General features: G+C 55.2%; 1 long non-coding RNA gene across 1 annotated transcript; it reads right to left on the reverse strand.

The window, feature by feature from the left end:
• Nucleotides 1-11,503: 11,503 nt before the first annotated feature.
• LOC109253022 (uncharacterized) lies at nt 11,504-13,373 on the reverse strand. The gene is made up of 2 exons (XR_002074208.2): nt 12,462-13,373; nt 11,504-12,304 (listed from the first exon to the last, which is right to left on the reverse strand). It is a non-coding gene; the product is annotated as an uncharacterized LOC109253022 (long non-coding RNA).
• Between the last annotated feature and the right edge of the window lie 4,896 nt (nt 13,374-18,269).

Genomic DNA, 18,269 nt, shown 5'->3' on the forward strand with positions numbered 1-18,269 from the left:
TTCCTCTTCTTGACGTTGTTGAAAGGAGGTATGTAGACCAGAGCGAAAATTCTTAAAAATCTTCTCTTCCTCTTATACTGACTTACTTCGCACCCTGGGGTTCATTTTCTCATGCCCAGATCTCTTGGAGTCGGTGGGGAGGGAGAGTCTACATTCACCCCTAAGTGTGGCTCTCATCCCTGTCCCCATAGGTCCGCTCTGTGTGCCCCCAGTTCCCGGCAGGCAGGGGGATGGCTGGGCCACACGGCAGAGCCAGAGTTCGCTCTGTAGCGGTAGGAGACGGGACAGGCAGGGCTCGCCTCCACTGAGGTTGTGGGAGGAAGACAGGAGCGACGAGAGGAGAGGAAGGAGGGGACTCTGCTCTTCCACACTGCGGGCTTCTGTTTCTTTTCCCTTAAAACCAGGCACTAGGCTGGCTCCCACCGAAGGGCCCTCTCCGGGTTTCCAGTGCCTGCATTTATCTCATGGGGGGGCCCCTCCTCACCTGATCTCTTTTGTCTTGCCAGCTTCTCCAAGGAATTCTGAAGTCACGTGAGGAATGCATCTTGGAGAAGCACAGGGTGTTAGCGCTGGCCACTGGGCGTGTTTGGAGAAGGCAGAGCTGGAATTTGAGACTGCGAGGTCTCCAGCTCCTCTCCGGCTCCTCCCGGGCACTTCCTGGTCTGTTGGCCTGTGGTGCCTGTAGACACTTGTCCTATCCACCACTCTCTGGAGGACGGTCGAGAAAAGTGACGGAGGCAGCACGGCGCTGGCTTTGGTGCCAGACCCAGTGGAGCCGGGCCCAGTCACGGTGTGACTTAGGGCAAGTTCCTTAACTTCTCGGTTCTCGCCTGTCGAACGGGGGGGGGGGGGGGGGGTGGTGGTGGCACGCGTATCTTGTGGCACTCTTGAGGAACACGACACGGAAGGGCACGGAGGGCAGCGCCGGGCACACGGTAAGCTTCTGTCGGGGCGAGCTAGGACTCGATGGATGGAACGCAGACTTGACCCCCCCACGCTTCCCTGTGGTCGGGACTTCACCTCCCCAGCGAGCTTCTCCAGAGACGAGGGAGGGACGCTCTCCTTGCCGCAGCTCCGCGGGCCTGCAGGGAAGGAAGTTCAACGGGAGCCGAGTGGGCCGAGCATCTCACAGGCCAGAGGTAGGAAATCTCTTTTAAGAAACAAAAGGGCCACATTTTGGAGGCTTACTACGCAAGCCCTAATCCCCAGAAGGGAAAATGCTGTGTAAAAAAGCATTTTAGAAAAGCCATAAGGTGGTCCGTGGGGCCTTGTTTAACTCACCGATCTATCTTGATTACGCTATCTAATCCAACTTGTCAAAATTTCCCAAAGACCATTTAGGAGGAAAATACTAGACGGGAGGAGGGCCAAAGGGGGTCCTTCTGTGACAACTGGGAGTGAAGACACCCCAGGCCTGGCCCCCTGAGGTCAGCGGTGTCCGGGTCGCGCATTCATGCCCTCGTCATCAGTGTACCAGGTGCCAGCCAGGGGACAAGGCAGACTGGCACTGGCCCTCACAGAGCTCACATTCCCACGAGAGGAAATATAATGAGGGAACAGATGCCAAGACCCTCGTTAATCAATGCTATAGGGGGATAACAGGGTGATAGGTAGATAGGGCTGGGGGGGCTCAAACTACTTAAAATAGTGGGGGAGGGGGTGTCCCCTGAAGAACCAAGACCTAGAAGAGAACAGGAAGTGACCTTGGTAAAATTAGGGGAAGAACTTTCCAGGCCCAGCAAATGGCAAGTACCAAGGCCCGGAGGCAGGAATAAGCCCCGGGGGGCTGAGGCAGAGACCGGAGGCTGATAGATGAGCACTTCTCCTCCAGAGTTTCCAGGGAACAGTGTCCCTTCAGGGACGGGCTCTGGACCGTGATTACCCTCCCCCCTCCCTCACGCATCCTCAGCCCCTCCCTCTGTACAGGGTCCTTCCCTCTGTATCTAATTGTCCTCAAATGTCCCACACCCAGAAAAGCAAAAACCATGGCCAAATCACTTCACTTTTGCCTCTGCTCTATTTCCCTTCCCCTTATGGCCACAATTCTTGAAAATATCGCCTAGGGGTGCCTGGGTGGCTCAGTTGGTTAAGCCCCCGACTTTGGCCCAGGTCACGATCTGTGAGTTTGAGCCCCTACGTCAGGCTCTGTGCTGACAGCTCATTGCCTGGAGCCTGCTTCAGATTCTGTGTCTCCCTCTCTTTCTGTTTTCCCCCCACTCATGCTCTGTCTCTCTCCCTCTCAAAAATAAATAAACATTAAAAAAATAATAATAATAAATAAATAGATCAAAAGAAAATGTCGCCCACCCCCCGGATCTCTGTTCTCCCCTCCTCTCCGGTGCCCTCCAGGCCAGGAGGCAAGGAATGGACAGCATGGCTGCATCTGACAGGTGCCTTGAAGGCTCGCCTTCTCATCCTCTCACCTTCTGGCATGTTCCCTCTGACCACGGCTCAGATGCCCCCACTCGTATCCAGCACTCTTACCAGAGTGCATCGTAGTGTAGGAGGCTTGCGTGGTCTCAGCCGCCACTGGCTGGTCAGTTCCGTGATGGGGACGCGTACCCTAGTCTCTCGCTTAGTTCCTGGCCCACAGTCGGCGCTCCACAAATGTTTGTTAAATGAATTGATGGGAGTCAGGCTGTCAGCTTTAGGAGCTTGCCTTACATTGGAAGAGACGAGCTGTAAACGTACCGCTACAAATATAACGCTTAGTGTCAGAAGTGGTCCATCTTCCACAGGCGCCTGCGGGGCGCAGAGCAGGAACCCCAGCGCACGAGCTGGACTTGTTCCGGGAGCGATGCTCCCGTTCCCAGGTGAAGCTGCCCGGGGGTGGCAGGGCACCAGACCTTCCCTGGGCCACACGGCACTGGCAGCTGCTTGATGCTCTGTCGGCACTTCGAACGTAAATGTATCTGTGTGTGTGTGAATAAATACACCCCTCGACGGTTCTATGGGACACGGGAGTGGGGACGGCCCGATGGCACAGCCCATCTGCTGCTCGGGCACCGACAGATTCACCTGTGCGTCTTCCCTTCGGGGTCGGTCCATTTCTATGAAAAGTAAAGGCCGCGTCCCAGGCAGGCTGGGAGCCGCTGTCCTGCCCCAGATCTGCCTGGCTTTGCCGCTCCTTGTGGGTGCTCTCACTTCTCTGTGCTCGGGTCCCTCTCGGGTCCCTCGTCTGTACAGTGAGGCAGTCAGACTACTGCCCGCGCGGCTGTGCTGAGCGTCAAGTGAACTCACATGGGGGATACAGGTCAGCCTAGAATGGTGGCCAGCCCATAGAAAGCCCTAGGAAGCACCAAGTGCTGGCTGTGATCCTGCTTCTGGTACCTTTGCGGTTCTTCCTGAGCCGCAAGCGCTTCTCTACGGGACTGGGGAAATGCAGGCTGGTGGCTTCCTGGGCGCCGTGGATTAGAAACAGGTGCCCATGGAAGGTATGGTTGCCAGACGTAGCAAATAAAAATAAAGGGCACTCAGCATTCAGCTAAATTTTAGTCTCAAATAAATGGCAACTAATTTTTTAGTACATACATGGATGTATGTATATACACACATATACACACATACGTACACACATGTATGCACACACACACACATCCCATGCAATTTTTGAGACATATTTACACTGCAAAAGCCACACTCCCGGCAAGGTTTGCTCGGGGCATTGCCCTCTGACCTAGTCGTCTGCAGTTGGCCCAAGATGAGGAGCAGATAGGAGCCAGGAAATAACCTCAAGCCCACCCCAGAGTCTCTTAAGTGCTGCTTCTTGGGCTCTGGCCTCAGCCAGGACCCTTCACCGTGTCCCCCAGTGCCCAGAGCTACCAGAAGAAACCGTGGTGACTCTCTAGCTGACCAAGGTTGCGGAGGGCCTGAGGCCCGTGGGGGGTGAATAGAGGGGCCCTGCCTCCAATCCTCAGCATTTCCTGCTCACGTTTCCCTGGGGGGCTGTGGACTTCACCACCGGGGAACCAGTCCTCCGAACTCTCTGTCCCAGGAGCCGCCTTCAGAGTGGAGTGACCCTGGAGAATGGCCGTCTGCACCTGCACGAAGCCACCACCAGCCATGCCACACCGGCAGGTCCCGCGAGCCTCGATGGCTGTGGCGAGGCAAAGCCCGGGGACCCCGGGTCGGAGATTCTAATCTGGGACTTCGGGCTCCTGCATGTAGACTCCAGCTTGACTCACTGAAATCGTACTTATTCTCCCTGGATTTTCCCATTTCCCATTGCAGCCTGGCGGTCTCAGAAGTTGCTCAAAGCACCTGCTTTGCGTGCTGTGGTGGGTGATTAAACACGTGATGAGCCTGTGCCGTTGAGGTGCCGAAAGAAGGAGTTGCCCCAGAGTGGACTGGGCCCGAGTGGGGAGCTGGGAGCTCTCTGGTGAAAGCAACCTGGGATGATAGCCAGTGCTTAGAGGGGCTCTCTGGCTTCTTCCCAAAGGTTCCTGGGCCCTAAGAGTGACGTGGGCCTGGAGGGATCATGAGGGCAGGGAAACGGTGTATCAGTAGTAAATAGTACTGGCAGATCAACAACAGTCACAGCAATGTCAGTTGAGTGCTCCGTCCTACATGCCTTATTTGTCCACTGCGTCCTTGCGGCAGCCACTCCTGTCTCCCCTTGGGAACACTGAGGGGTCGTCCCCCAGAAGGTCTTCTCTGAAGCCTCAGCTCTTGTGAGACCCTAGGTGACAGGAGAGGCTGTTACAGTGACTGAAGGCAAATTGATTCAGGCTGGAGGAGACGGCGACTTGAACTTGAATTAGAGTCAATGTAAGAAAAAAACCATGACATTCTGAAATTCAAACTCTCCATGCATAGGGACACTCCTTCCTTTGACTCCACTTTGCCCCAGCCTGACCTGGAGGGAGACCCTCTGGAAGCAGAACGGCTTCTTCCTCCCTCCCAGGGGGGTGGCTGGGAGGGGCGCTGTGTGCCTTAGCCCTTGTCATCCGTGGAGCCATCCCTGGCCTGGGGTGAGGGGGGTGGCTGCCTCATGGGCCAGCACCAGGTATGAGCCCTTGCCCCAAGCTGCACCTCCCCCCAGGATGGCTCTGGCACAGTGTCTCTAAGGCCACTAGGGGCAATGTCAGCCTGCGTTTTCCAGGGCCAGCCACCGCTCCCTGCCCGAGCATCTCCAGGAGCTTTCCAAAGCGCGCAGATTCCGATGGAAATACTGGAGAGTCCCACGCAGCGGGTCTGGGGCGGAGCTCCAGGAACTGTGTTTGGGAAAAGCACCTCCAACTGGTTCTGATGAGCAGTGGGTTTGGGAGAAACTGATCAGGCCCACCTTCTACCCGTTCAGACTACCCCTCCCCAGTCCAGCCCCCGGCCCACTGGTCATCCAGCCTCAGCTTGAATACTTCCCATATCAGGGAGCTCACTGCTTCACAGGCTCAGCTGTCAGATGTTCTGAATGTTCAAAATTTATTTCTTTAAAAAAGTTTTTGCTTTTTTTTGAGAGAGAGATTGAGTGTGTGGGGGAGAGGGCAACGGGAGAGGGAAAGAGAACATCTTAAGCAGAAATTACCCCCTCCAACAGCAGCTGTCCTCTTAACTACACTGCATCCCTGTACCTTGGGGCAATGATAGGATGTCACATACCTCATGATACCGTACAGGGGGGACCGCAAGGACAGTTATTTTACATGTTACCTGTTAGACCACCCTTTGCCAATAACCACCACCATTTATGGACTGGGCTCCCATAGGATGGCCCTGGGCTGAGCATGTGACATCTCTTATTCCAGGCAATTCTCAAGGCAACCCGCAAGCTAACCATACAAAGCTCCATGTTACAGATGAAAGAAGTGAGGCTCAGAGAGGTTCAGCAAGTTATCCAAAATCACGCAGCCACGACAAGAGAGCTGTATATTTGAGCCCTTAAAAAATTTTTTTAAAATGCTTATTTACTTTTAAGAGACAGAAACAGAGAGAGAGAGAGAGACAGAGTGCGAGTGGGGGAGGGGCAGAGAGAGAGGGGGAGACACAGAATCTGAGGCAGGCTCCAGGCTCTGGGCTGTCAGCACAGAGTCCGTTGAGCCCTTTTTAAAATGAACTTCAATATTATTAAGTTGCATTGAGCCTTGCTGTGTTTGGACTTCGTGCAAGGCTTAGAGACATGCTTTTTCTCTCTTAGAGTGTGTGAAGGACGTGCCTTCTCAATCCACTGTGCAAACTGGGCAGTTGAGGCACAGACTTGGGAGCCCACAGGCCGGGCAAGGATGGGAGACTAGAAGTCACCCCCTGCAGTGGCAGGGGGCATGGGAAGGCCAGGGAGAATGAGGGCATCAGGGGGAGAATGCCCACAGAGGGCAGGTCCTCTTGCAGCTCAGCTCCCGAGAGCTCCTGGCACCTGGGCCAGCCACCCCCCACTCTGTGCCCTGTTCAGGGATACCCTGTGTCGGGGCTGGGCCAGCCCCGCGCTGTCCTCGCCGCGGACTGGCCCCCACGCCCTCCTCCCCGGCCTCTCCTGACCATGCGCGCCCAAGGCGCTCACGCGCTCCTCTGAACTCCCCTGCAATTACAATTTCAATAATTCATTTGGCAATTAATCATACCCTGCCTTGTGACATCTCCTCTATTCCGTGTTGAGCTGTTATTTAGAAGTGCAATTGTTTCACTTCCCAGGAGCAGCATATGCTGCCTCGCTAATCTAGTTGGGGTTTTGTTGTTTATTTCCTGGCAGCCAATCAAAGCAGGAGGAGCAGCTGGAGGCCCACGCTGGGGGTGGCCAGGGGTGCTCGCCCAACAGGCAGCCGTCAGGAGGGTCAGGGGCCCTTTGGACAACAGCATCTTGGAGAGCTGGCCCACCACACTCCTCAGCCTGCTTCCCTCCCGGTTCCCTGCTTATGAAACATCTCTGGGTACAAACAGTCCCGGGGATTTTCCACGCATTTGTACAGTCTCCTTGACTGCGGTACATTTCCTGTGGGCAGGGACCATTCATTCTATTTTCACGGAGTCTGCTTAACATGATGTGGCAAACTCTGAAATTAGAGAGAGCAGTCCCAGATTAGAGTCTTGGCCCTGCCACCCCCTAGCTGGAAGCCCGGGGAAGCCATTTCGCTTCTCTTGGCCTCAGTTTCCCCATTGCTAAAACAGGGGGTCAAATGTCTCTCTCATGAGACTGGCGTGGGAATCATGAAACAAACACACAGTCTCTCTGTAGATTCTGGGCGCCTTACAAACATCAACCTCTCTATCTTCACAAAAACTCTTTGAAGTAAATTCTTCATTATCTCCATTTTACACAGAGATTCAGGGGCGAGGAGCAGAAGCATGGAGGGGTTGCTCTAGGAAACACAGGGGGGCCCCCCAGGAATAACCACGAAGGAATGAGTTCATGCCTCCGGGTGTCTGGGTGTGGATGAGGGAGCGGTGGTTGGAGGGACAGGTGTATGGGAGCAGAGACCGGCTGTGGAGGGCGGTGGGGGGGGGGTGTCTCTGAATGTTCCCCAGAAGTTTTCAGGCTTCAGGTCTGACTTGAGTAGTGGAGAGTGGCATCCGGGAATGTTCTGGGCTTAAATGCACTCCAAGATCAACGAATTTGCTTGAGATGAACTTGACCAGGGAGGAGAGGAGCAGAGTTCTGGGGATGTGGCTGGAGAGGGTTCTTTGGAGCTCATTGCTTTTTGAGCCCCAGATCTTCCCAGAGCCAAGGACTGGAAGGGGCCACCGTGATATAACGCAGGCTTGATCTGTACACTCTGTGCATAATGAGGTGTGGGGGCTGCACGAGCAAGAAGAGGGCCTTCTTTTGCCTGCAAGAGACCCCGTTGCTTTTAGATGCTCTCCTGGTACCAAGGCCAGCTTGGGAGCTGCGTCCCCACGTCTGCTCTGCCCTCGGGATCAGAAGTGCTGCATCTTCCCCTCCCCAAATGCAGCAAGGGAACCAGACAAGCAGACAGGGACCGTCACCACCTGCCAGGTGCTAGACAGGAGCAGATGGGCTCTCAGAGGACAAAGAGAAGGGGTTAAGAGGAGGAGAGGGCCTGAGGGAGAGGAAGAGGGGAGAGGAGAGGGTGAGGAGGAAAGGGTCTGGGGGAGAAGGGAGGGAGAGGGTGGGAGAGGTTGGGGGGAAGACAGGGGAAGAAGGAGGGAGAGGGAGGGGAGCTATAGGGTAAAAGAGGGAGGAAAACACAACCCCTTGTCTTCTAGGGGCTTACAGTCAGGTGGGGGCAGTGAAGTTCAAGCACCTGGAGCCGTCTCGGAGCCTCTGGAAGAAAACACTGCACAGCCCACCCCGCCCCCCGCCCCCCTCCATGACTGAGAAGCACCTAACAGGTAGGCAGGCTCTGGAGAGAGGCAGGAGGCTGGACTCAGGAGGAAGCCAGGGGACCGTATGTGTTTAGAGCCTCTTGCCCTCCAAGAAAGTGAGGCCTCACATCCGAGGTGCGGTCCAGTCAGGGGCGAGGGGCCCTGAGGCTTAGGCGGCCCCAGTGCCCACCCAGGGTCAAGGGTCACCGCCTCCCAGAAGATGAGCTATTATTCTCGAGGTTCTTCCACTGACTGGCTGGAGATCCTGGAAACCGGCAGAACTTTCCCGAGCCTGTCTCCACCTAACTCAAGGGCCATCGTGGAGACTGTAGGAGGTGGTGAACGGGAAATGCTTTATATAAGTGGAAACCTTAATGTCCCCACGCGCGGCTCTAAGATGCTCAGCCTCTGCCAGGTGCGCATCCTCCCAGCGTGCATCTCCAGCCTGGGCCTCTCCTGACCCGCCATCTCCACTAGGACGGCCAGCGCACCTTTCCTTTCTCTCTCGTTCGCAGGTAGCGGACACACAACGTTACGTTAGTTTCAGGTGTACCTACAACTCGGTGATTGGATGAGTTGATACGTTGCGCTGTGCTCACCACACGGGTAGCTGCCATCTGTCCCGCTACAGCCCTATTACGATACTGTCCCCGTGACTTACCCATTCGGTGACTGGAAGCCTGTGTCTCCCACTCCCCTTCAGCCATTGTGGCCCCCCACCCCCAGCCCCGCTCTGGCCGCTCCAGTTTGTTCTCTGTATTTATAGGTCTGGCTTCAATCATCTTAATGTACTCAAAATTAGGCCCCTAATATCTTTCTCCAAACCTGCCCTACCTCCTAGTTGCTAAGGCCAAATCCATAGAAATGTCACTGACTCCTTTTTTTTTTTTTTTTTGCACCCTGTATCTGAACCACCAGCAAATCCTATTGACTCCGACCTTTCAAATACATCTGGAACAGTCACTGTCACGGCCACCATGGCCTGAGCTGCCGTCGGCTCTTCCCCAGGCTTCTGGCGTAGCTTCCCAGCTCGTCCCCCACCCATCCCTGCCTCCTTGTATGTATTCCGTGCAGCAGATGCCGGTTTAAAACACACACTGGATCATGGGCCTCCTGGAAGAGTCCGATGGCCCCGCTGCACTGGGGGTGACAGCCAGTCATTAGAGCAGCTCACGGGCCTCTCGTCTCCTCTGCACCTCGCCTCCTACTATGCGGCTTCGGGCACACGGGCCTCCCTGCTCTGCCTCGGATACAGCAGGCGCCCCCACCTCAGGCCTTTGCACTTGCCCCACAATTTCTGGATGGCCCCGGCCCAGACACCTGCATGGCTTGGGTTCTCACTCTCAAGTAGCATTTAAACTTTCTCTACTGCCCCCCGTCCCCAGGGTTTCCCCATCCTCTCTGTTTTAGTTTTCTTCAGAGTGCTTAGCACTTCTAATGGATTATATGATTTATTTATTCCCTCCCTCCACCTCGTCCATCCCATAAGGCTTAAGAAATTTGTTCCCCACCCCCACTCCCCCACCCCCACCCCTGCACCGCCCACTGCCGTATCCCTGGTTTTTAGAACTGTGTCTGGCATGTAGGTGGGCTTTCGGGACATGCTTGAATGAATGAATGAATGAATGATGGGTGATGGAGCCACCCCACCCCCACCCCAGCCACGCTGGAGGAGGGGGGCGGTGTGAAGGCGCTGCAGGCCTGGGGAGGGAGGGCAGTTTGGCTACATTAAAAGCCTGCTTGCTGCTGCTAAAACCCTGAGGTCTTTCTGTCACGGTCTTTATCAAAAGGCCACATCTTTCCCCTTCCAGCACAATCAGTTCAAAATCAGTCAACTAGAACATCTCTTTTGCCCTAAGAGCCTCGTTCCTTCGGGCAGATGCTGGCAAGGCCGACTGTCCCTCGAGCATGGACGGTCTGCACCCTTGCTTGAGGCTGGAGGCTTGGGAGGCCGGGGACATTTTCCTGTTTCGGTGGGAGCACAGAGCAGCGATGTCTGTCCCTCTGGCAGGGCCGGCCTCAGCTGCCAGCACTGAAAGCGGGGGTCCTGAGGCGGCTCAGGGCGGTAGGCAGAGGCCAGCTGCAGAATGGGCCTCACGGATGGCTCCGGGGGACCTGTGAGGGCGGTGAGACAGGGGGACACGGAGATGTCTGCCCTACGCAGGTAAGGCAGCGATAAATTGGGGCCATCTGTGCTGTTGTTAGACATTCTAAGTGGAGAGCCAGACTCCCAGAACAAAGAAAACAGCTCTTCAAAGAGACAGGGAGGGAGGGAGGGAGGGAGAAAAACACAAACACGGCAGCAAGCAGCCCGCGCGCGCACACCCCTCATCTAATCATAAAAACATATTCCAAACAGGTTCCAGAGCTGTCCTTGGAAGGGATGTTTGATATATATATATATATATATATATATATATATATATATTTCCCTGAAATTCTAACTGTCAGATCTCTCAGGAAATGGCTCTGCTTGAACAGACTTTCCCGGACCTTCATTTCATGAATGTTGAAAACGGAATTTCGATAAGACAAAGGCAAACACAACCGGTGACAATTGCTCTTGGAGGCCCTTCCCGATTTTCTCTTCCTCCGGATCCCCCCGCCCTCCCACTGCTCCCTCACCCCCCGCCCCCCGACATCAGCTGTGTTTCCCTCATCCCCCAGGGACCACCGTGGCTTCTGGAAGCTCAGAGGGTTTTCCTTTCATTACATGGGCTCAGGGCCATGAGGCGGCAGGGAGACTGAGGACCGGCCCAAGCTCAGAAGCAGGAGGAGAGTGGGAGGGCTGCCTTGCTCGGCCCCTAACCACGTGGGGCCTCAGCCTTTTCATCCATACAATGGGAATGATGTGCCCACTGCACGGGGCTGTGGTGAGGATTTGAGGCACGGGAGGATGTCCTGCAGAAAGGCTCTGAGGACTTTCTTCCTGAGCTTGGAGGTACCCCAGAAGGCTCCCCAGCCAGACTTTGGTACCTGGGCCACAGTCCCCTGGGGTCACTGCTATTCCCTCTTAAAATTTCTGTTTCTCTCAGGGCGCCTGGGTGGCTTCGTCGGTTAAGCGTCCGACTTCGGCTCAGGTCATGATCTCACGGTCCATGAGTTCGAGCCCCGCGTCGGGCTCTGTGCTGACAGCTCAGAGCCTGGAGCCTGTTTCAGATTCTGTGTCTCCCTCTCTCTCTGCCCCTCCCCTGTTCATGCTCTGCGTCTCTCTGTCTCAAAAATAAATAAACGTTAAAAAAAATTTAAAAAAAATTTCTGTTTCTCTCGACTTCTAAATGAAGAAGAGGCGGGCTTGGAGGCAGAGAGCTTAGGGGGATGAGGCGAAGGAGTTTGGGGCTGTTGACACGGAGGGAAGACACAGGAACAGATGTGTATTAAGAGGCTCCTCTGTGTCAGACACTGAGTGTGGTACCTTACGAAGTCTTACCCATCCCTCCAAACGTCCCTGCCGGGAAGTCGACACTATCACCCCGTATTCCAGAAAGGCGAACCAAAGCTCAGGCCGGAAAGGATTTGCCTAGAACGACAGAGCTAGGGGTCCATTCGGGTCCTGCTCCCGTTGAACTGGAAGGTCATCCGCATGCTTGTCTTCCACTGACTGCTGTGTGACGTCAGGCACATCGCCTCCCGTCTCTGGGCTTTCTTCCCCACACATGTAGAGCAAGAAGGGTGGACTAGAGTTGTGAAGCCCAGGGGTAAGGCTTTATTATGGGGCAGATTACGTATTGTCAAGACATTCATGGCCCATCCCTGAGGGAGGGTTCTGACTTCCGCTGCACTGAGGCAGGCTGGTCCCTCAGGCAGCGAGATGTAGTGGAAACGACGTGTGCTGGGTCCAAGCAGACGTCTGAAGCGCCGTGACAGCTCTCACCATTGCCTCTTCCTCGGCCGGGTGGGACTGCTGTCCGTCAGCCTTGGTCCTGGAGTGAAGGCGACGTGGAACCGAGCTCTGCAGACCCCCCATGAACGTGAGTGTGAGAAAGACCGAACTCTTGGCTGCTGTAAACCATGCGGATTCGGGGTCGTTTGTTACCACCTCTAGACTCAGCTTTAACTGAAAGGTACAACGAGGAAAGGAGGAGGGGGAGAGGGAAGATCACATCCTGGGGACTGATTCTGCCCCTCCCTGAGAAAACGAGGAGTCCGTCAAGGGACCGGGAAGTGCCCGAGAGTTCCCCTGAGGTGTCAATGGCTCACTGACTTACCTGAACTCCTACTGATCCTCCAGAACAGGACGCACAAATGCTGGGGGTGGTGAGGGATGCTAATGTCCTCAGAACAATGGTAAGATGGTCGACATCCGCCAATCAGGTAAGAAAAGAGGAAAGGAATAGACGAGAAGTACATACCGAGGAGGATATTGTAAGATGTTTCTTCTGTTTCTGTTTTCTTTTTTAAGTGTATTTATTCTGAGAGACAGAGAGAGAGTGTGAGCAGGGGAGGTGCACAGAGAGAGAGAGAAAGAGAGAGAGAGAATCCCAAGCAGGCCCCACACTGTCATCGTGGGCCCAACATGGGGCTCGAACCCACGAACCATGAGATCATGACCTGAGCCAAAACCAAGAGTCGGACGCTCAACTGACCGAGCCACCCGGCCGTCCCTCTTCTGTTTCTAACAGGAAACACTACTTCTAGGGCAGCAGAGACTCTTGATGCTTGTTGAGGACAGCCCTCCTATTTGACAGATGAGTGCTGAGGATCCGGGGTGCTAAGTGACCTCTGAGGGATCACACTGTAAGCTAGCGTCAGACTTGAGACCTGGGCCCGGGCCTGAAGAGTGCTAGCCTGGGTTGGGCCTTCCTGTTTCCTTTCAGTGACTAACTGTAAAAATTCTCCCAAAGGCAAGGGCAAGTTCTCTTGAAGGCCGGCAAGGAAGGTGGCAGCTGGGGAGCGGGCGTCCCCTGCCCACTGGGAAAGCGAAGTCACGGGCAGGCGGATCAGGAACAGGCCACCAGTTCCTCTGGCAGGTGAGCATGAGGACTTATGAGGGCGCGCGCCCTGGGAGGAGAAAGGACAAGACCCACTAACAACGGCACAGCCACCCCGTGTTGAGGGCCTCGTATGCACAGGCTTCGGATCACCCACTTACCATATGTCATCTCATGTCGATCCCGTGGCACAGTTGGCACAGGAATAAAAGATTCCTGTTTATTATAGGAGCCCCTCGAGGCTCAGAGGAGTCAAACAATTTGCCGAGATCTCACAGCTCATAAGTGACAGAACTGAGCTTTGCACCCCATCAGTATGACCTTGCTGAGGGAGGCGGTGGAGAGAGGCTGGGAGCAGAGGGCCAGCAGAGGGAAACGGGAAGTGGTTGCTCACGCCCAGCCCAGCCCAGCCCTGGTGGCCCTGACTCCGAATGGTTGCCAGACTCTCAGCCAGTAGCTTCCAGCCGAGGCCTCCCAGAGCTCAGCGGGAAAGGCTCCAGGCCATGGCCAGACCAGCCTGGGTCCCTTTGTCATATTACCTTTTGTGGCATGGTGGCACCCCACCTACCTAGCAGCGGCTAAGGAATGAGTCAGGGCTCCCGGTGTGCTCTTGGCTCTGTGGAAAAATCCATAGATCCTGGTCGCCCCTGAGCCACCTGCTCGGGACAGATTTCAGCCTCCGGATCCACAAGTACAGGGTTCTAGCAGGGAGGGCTTGGGCCATGGGAGAGCTCGACAGAAACTGGCTTTGGCCCAATGCACGTTTGTGGCTGGACATCTCCTCCCAACTAATAAACAAACAATCATTATTTTTCTCTGGCCAAATGGAAGCTAGCCTCAGAGCGCTCAGCAAGAGAGCAATAATGGGTTATTGACAGACAGGGAGAGCTTAATAGGCCACAGACCGATGAGGATCCGAGATTGATGAGGGCTGTGCTGTCGATTATCGGAACCCCTTCCAGCCTTCCCCGAGGGGCTCCCCACTCTCTGTTTTCTGTCCCGGGCAGGACCCTGGCAGCTCCCTCAGCAATTAGCTGGGCGGTGGGGAGGGCTGGGCCCCATTCTCCCAGGTTCGCAGGGGAAGGAATGTATTTGTAATTGTGAGGAGCTATCAAAAGTCCAAGGCTTCAGCCACCAATGCCGGGCACCTCAGGCTTGTGAGGCCTGGGCCCTGACTGCCAGGACACATGTCACAGCAGAGTCCTCTCTCTGCTTCCCACCAGAAAACTGAAGGACATCTAATGGCTCTCCCAGGGAGGGAGAAAAAATAACGAAGTGCTTTGGAGCCTCACGCTAGACAAGCCCATCCACTGGTCACTTATTCTCTTCCATCTGTGTTTTGGTCCCAGCCATCAGTGGTCATCAATAAATCATAAAGGTGGTTGAACTTCACAGTTCTGACACTTTGCAGCAGGTTGAACCTCATGACTTGGACAGCTTGATGACACCTGAATTTGTAGACTCTTGCGAGTTAGACCCACAGGTCCCCCGCCCCCACCTGTGTCCCTCCACGTGGTTCTTTGCCTGAAGGCATCATCATCAGAATCGCTAAGTCCTAAGCCCAACTCCTAAGTCTTGTCCCAATTGCACGTTCTGCCCCAGAGTAGGGCTTCTTACCAGTCTCGTTCCCAAACCCGAGATCCTGGGTACGGTTTGAGAAACTGACAAAGAGGTCCAGAGTCTGGCCAAGGCTTGGCAGTCCTTCCTTATGTCCAGTTCTTGCCCTGGGCTCTTGCCCTGATTCCTAGATGCCACTGGGATGCTCAGCAGGTGACCCGGTCTGTGATGCACGTGGCTGTGCGGGCAGGGAAGCTGTAGACAGAATCGGTGCCTTTGGGTACAGCCACGGCTACATCCGGCACGAAGACAAATGCCAACTGAGTGTTTAAGCTTTGGGGACCAAAGTACAAATAAAAGAATAATTAGCACACTTCTGACTGCTCTTACCCATGGTGCCCAAGAGGCCCAGACGCAAAGTGCCCGCGTCACACACAGGCCACCCTCCTCACCAGATACAGGGAACGTGACTGAGCAGGACATCCAGATGTTTGTGAGTCAAGTCAGGGCCGCAGGAGAGAGCTGTGACCGAATCGAACCCACTTAACGTTTCCAGGCATGTCCCTCTCTGCGGTTATTGTCTTATCAAAGATTTGTATCTGTCTCATAAGCATCATTCAATCCTTGGTCTCTCGTGAGGCCTGAAGCCAAGAATTGACATTTCTTCAATGTAAATAGGAAATATTACAGAATGAGTTGAGATCAGTTTTTTAAAAAATTGCTTTCTTGACTTTTAACCCTGCAGTCTTGCTGACTATTTAATTCTACCCGCAGTGGCTCAGAAACAAGCCTGTGATTTCTGTAACGTGACACCGGGTTTCGAAGCCGACAGTCCATCCCTCCAAATAGGAGCTCAAGTCTGTGGGTCCAAGTCACGAAATGAACCCCAAAGTTCCAAGAGGGCGGGAGGCTGGGCCTCGAGGGAGGCGCGTGGCCGTGGGCATGTGCGGTGGCCCTGGCCTGGGAATGGGTCGTTTGCATGAATCGAAGGCCTTTCCCGGGGAAGCGGAGTTAGTGGCGGGAGCTGAGTGTGTGGGCCAACCTGCAGGCACGTATGAAACCCGCGACGTCTCCAAGATCGTGCCTCGCAATTGCTTTTCGTCCTTTTTCGAGCAGCTGCTCTGTGCTGTTTTAGAAACATTAGCTCTTCAGATGCTCACAGCTGCTGGACTGATGAGCCCCCAGTCGCAAGGCAAACACAGAGACATCTGGAGGTGAAGGGTCTTGCTGAGGCCACAGGGCTCCACAGTCACCTTGACTGTGGTCTGGGAGTTGATCCTGGGGAACAAAAGCCCTCATGTGCCCACTGACAGCCTGGCCATGTGCTGGTTTTCACATCTGCGGTGGGGAGCTAGATCTAGGAGGTGGGGACTGAGTGAGGGTAGTGTGCGTGTGTGTGTGCGTGTGTGTGTGCGTGTGTGTGCGTGTGTACAGCAGGCACACTTAGCTTCCCCACAGACAAGCTCACCCAGGTTACCTTCAATACAGAGCTGGCCTGGTGCACTTCAGGCATCATTCGAACGGCAGGCCCTCCTCTCCGGGCTCGTTGGCAGAAATGTGCAAAGCGGGAGGCAGCTACCAACAGACCTGAGGAAATGACGTCGGTTTCCTTGCTTTTCCGAGGATGTCCCCCTTTCCTAGTCAGGCTCCACTTCCCCGAATCAAATCACTACGTTGTTGGGGTTTCTAGGCCTCCCGGAAGGAGAGAGCACTGCCCGCCGGCCTCTGTGTCAGGCCCGTGGGCCTTCAAAGGCGCCTCCCGGCCTGGCGTGCTGCCGGGTGCCGAGCAGAAGCTCTGAGAACAGTCACGGGAGCAGTGAGCATTCAGCCGTCCCGCCGGGGCCTTGCCGTCCCCGTCCCCCAGCTTCTGTCCCCCACGCTCTGGGACAGTGACTGGATTTTCTGTTTGCTTGCTTCCTCCCTGCTCCCGGGCTCTGCAGCAAAGCCCAGCAGCACGGTGAGCCGTGCGTGGCCATGGGGGAGGCGGCGTGTGGCTGCCCTGGGCCCCGCTCGGCGCCCACACTTCTTAGGGCTCCGGGCTAAGGGCTGCTTCCAGGACTGCTGACTGAAGGGGCTATTTCTGGGTCGGAGGACAGAGCTCCCGAGGCCGACTGGGAGGGTATTTATAGAGTCAACCTTGGAGAACAGGGATGCTCACATCCCTGGAACCTTCCCTCGGTTAGAAGTTTCTAAAGATAGAGCCGGGTGGCATCTGGAGTGAGTCAAGGCACACTAATTCCTTTTAAATCCACCAAGAACGTTCTCCGAATAAATGCTGACCGGTTTTCTCGGGGTTGACTTTTTCCTTTCCCCTCAGCGCTCTGCCGGATCCCGCCTCTTGGCTTGTGTCGTTGGTGGGGAACCGTCCACTGCCAGGGAAACTGAGGGAGCAAGCAGGAAGCGACTTGCTGGGGTAACGTGACATCTCTGTGACTGTGCCCCACCGAGGACTGGACTCAGCAGCAGGGGAAGAGAGGGGACGGGCAGTTCACCTTTTTTTGTCATTTGTCAGCCCTGTGCCAGGTGACACAGGCACTATGGCAACCCATCCCTGCACTGCCTCTGGGAAGTAGGTGTTACAACACCCATTTTACAGATGAAGAAACCGAGGCTCAGGGACTTGCCTCAAATTGCTCTAAATTGGTGAAATTAAGGCACTCCTCACCCAGCTCAGCCTAAGACACTGGGGAGGAAGGCAGGACATGAGCGACACTTGTCTCCAAATTTCAGATGTGGAGTCAGGTCCATGAATCCCGAAGCTCGTGGGTTTTAAGGCTGTCCTTAGTGACTACTCTGCCCTCTCATCTTTTGCCCTGAAATGAGAACAATTTTTGCAAACCAGGCCTGGCCAGGCCCAGCTTCTAGGGAGTGGCAGTCTCCACCTCTTTCCAAACCGTGGGACCCCTTCAGCTGCCTTATGAAATGCCCCCGTCCCCGCTCCTGTCCATCCCCCCTTGACAAAAAGGGGATGTAAAATGAGTAGGAGGATATTTGTTGACACGGAGCTCTATCTGCCCCCGCCTCCTGGCAATCCTGGAATTTAAGCGTTTTCTCTCCTGCTCATGGATGAGGGAAGGAGGGCTCGGAGAGGTTAAGTAACTTGCTCAGCGTCCCGCAGACAGCGAGAGGCCCAGCCCGGATGCCGACCTCTGGACCGTCCGCCTCGGTTGGCGCCCACTGACTTTCTGGCTCCAGCAGCATCTGCCACAGAGATTGGATTCAGTAGCTGCCTGGCTGGTTTGGTATTTTCGCCGATTCTCAATCGACCGCTCCACGTCTGACAGCATCGCCTGTGCAGTGGGTAATGGGATCTGATGGTTAAGGTGACCCTTGCTCAGCCCAGCCACAGCCCATCCGTCTGGATTCCAAGCACAGGCTGCCTTCCAGCTCAGGCCGGGTGGTGGCGGGGGCGGGGGGGGGGGGCGGCTGGAGGCCTGCTTCTCTCGCAGGCCTGGGGGGACTCCTCTTCAGCCTTCACATTCAACCTCCATGTGACTTCTGTGCACTTCTGGGAAGTCAGGAGGGAGA

This window comes from Panthera pardus, unplaced genomic scaffold (assembly GCF_024362965.1).
Source record: "Panthera pardus isolate Hobbes unplaced genomic scaffold, ASM2436296v1 HiC_scaffold_21, whole genome shotgun sequence".
Classification (NCBI taxonomy): Eukaryota; Metazoa; Chordata; class Mammalia; order Carnivora; family Felidae; genus Panthera; species Panthera pardus.